Here is a 2,529-nt window from a genome sequence, read left to right on the forward strand (position 1 = left end):
TGCATTTTTTGTTGGAGGTGGGGGATTCCACTCTTTTTAAGCTGCGATTATTTGTCATCTCATTCTACATTTATTCAGCTTTGTGTTAGCCTTTATAACTCACTACGGTATTCTTTGAAATTCCCAAATCCTTATTTATCTGACTTTTCAAAACTACTTTTAGAGACGGAGCCCCACTCTGTCGCCCAGGCTGGAGTTCTGGGGCGCGAACTCAGCTCACTGCAAGCTCCGCCTCCCGGGTTCACGCCATTCTGTCTCAGCCTCCCGAGTAGCTGGGACTACAGGCGCCCGCCACATGCCCGGCTAATTTTTTGTATTTTTAGTAGAGACGGGGTTTCACCGCGTTAGCCAGGATGGTCTCGATCTCCCGACGTGATCTGCCCGCCTCGGCCTCCAAAAGTGCTGGGACTACAGGCGTGAGCCACCGTGCCCGGCCTTCAAAACTTGCTAACTGTAGAACACAGTGAAGTAACTTCCTCTGTTGAAATAAAATCTCATTTGATGAGGGTTTAAATACATCTGCTAAAAGTATAGATTTCTCGAAATACATTGATCATGATTTAAAGTGTGGTGAATAAAAAAATTTACCAAGTTTTCCTAATAATTTAATTGTAAAATGAAGTCCAAATACCAAGAGATATGACACTGATGTGATTCGTTCTTGGTTTGGCATGCTTTGGAAATTCTACTTTGTCTTGTGTATGCCAGTATGACCTACTTTTTGCCTGGCATGTTATACAATAGTAGATACAAATGGCTTTGAGGTGATGCTTTTAACTACGAAAATTACCATTAAATAGTAGAATGTCGACATCTTGGAAGTGAGTTGCTACTGCTGATGGTTTTCACGTCGTCTGCATTTGAATCTCTGTTGACTGAAACTAAGCTGTGTATTCTCACACTTGATACCATAGATTTTTGTGTGTGTAGGATTCCTTTTCAGTCAAATATGCACTTGTTTTGAAAAGGAAACGATTTTAAAATGTATATTTACATTTGTCCCAAGGTAAAACGCTTTGCATGTGAGACTATCTGATTTACTGAAAATGTTATTTTTGGAAGCTGTCGTATTTTCAGACAATGCAAATTTCCTGTATTTACTCTAGTTTACTTGGAGAGGAGGATGTAGTGAGGTAAGAGGTCACAATTTAAATTTCACAATATAAGTTTGTCAAAAGGTACTGAGTACACCAGTGTTCTTTTAAAAGATCATTTAAGCTAACTTTATGTTCCATTTCAATGAGTTCCTTAAATGATATTTTAGCATATTAAAAACTAGCCCTTTCTCATCCTTTTCAAGTTAGGATTCATAGTGCCTACTCCTTCCTGGGTTTTTGGTGCTTCCTGGGAATCCGCTGTTCAAATCGGCATACCGTGGTGGAGCCTTTTTAAAATATGTATTTTCTCAGTTTGAAGGCTTATTTAAAATTAAAATAAATTATGAAAGTTTTCTGCTCTCAAAGATCTGTTTGCAAGAGTAAGTGTATTCAGTACTTCCTATGCCTTAATGTGTTTTCGATCTTAAACTAGTCTTCACAAGCTTTTACCACTCCAGTTGAGATGTATACGTTAACTTAGACTAATGTTTAAAAACGGATACTTAAAAGCAACGTACCATAAAAATCTTCAGAAATTGTTACAAAGAAGAGTGAAAGAAAACAAGAGGTTTTTACCATATGCATTTTCTGTTTTAAATTTAGCGTAGTGGATAATTTGTTTTAAAAATACATAATTTGTAGAATTACTGCCCAGTTTGTGTTTGAAACATAAATCCTGGGGTGGACGACATTAAATTTAAAAAAAAGTGGGCATACAGGATATTTTAATTTTTCACACTGAATCGTACATTTGCGCTGTGCCTTATTTCTACCGTGTTCTTCCTACTGTTGGACATACAAAGAGACTTTTCCTTAGAACTGTGACTTGATTAGATACTGCAGGATACTGGATCTGGTCGGAGCACCGCGAAGCTTTCGAGATGCGGAGAAGCAAAGCTGGCCGCTAGTGGGCGCTGTGGCTCCGTGCAAGTCACGGACGAGCGTCCGCACCGGCGCTCGACCGAGAAAGTAGTGAGTTGTTCCTGCCAGCTCTGCTCTGGGGTCTTGCAGACGCCGTGTGAGAAGCACATGCCTTGACTTTTCCATCTCACACTCTCTAAATCTCTGGTCACTTTGAGAAGCCCGCGTGTCTCCTAGGGTCTAGTGAAACGGTCCCCGCGGTCGTGCCTGTGCCGGCGACACGCGGGGAAAGCTCCAGGGGCGCCAGGAGGGAAGGGAGACGCCCGCAGAGAAGGCGGGAGGCGACGACACTCGGGCCCTGATTAGAGCTGCCAATTCCGGCGCCGCGTCGCGGGAATCGTCTTGCAATTCCCGGCCCCACTGACTGAAGAGGAGCTGTAGGCGATTGGTACCAAAATCAAGTGGGAAGCCCTCGCCGAGAGGCGTTGGGAGAAGCGCGCAGAAGCCGGGAGCTCTAAGGGTGTGCACGGAGTGCAAGTCCTGCATGCGGGGCAGCGCCGCATCTGCGGAG

The sequence above is a fragment of the Mandrillus leucophaeus genome, unplaced genomic scaffold (genome assembly GCF_000951045.1).
Source record: "Mandrillus leucophaeus isolate KB7577 unplaced genomic scaffold, Mleu.le_1.0 Scaffold853, whole genome shotgun sequence".
NCBI lineage: Eukaryota > Metazoa > Chordata > Mammalia > Primates > Cercopithecidae > Mandrillus > Mandrillus leucophaeus.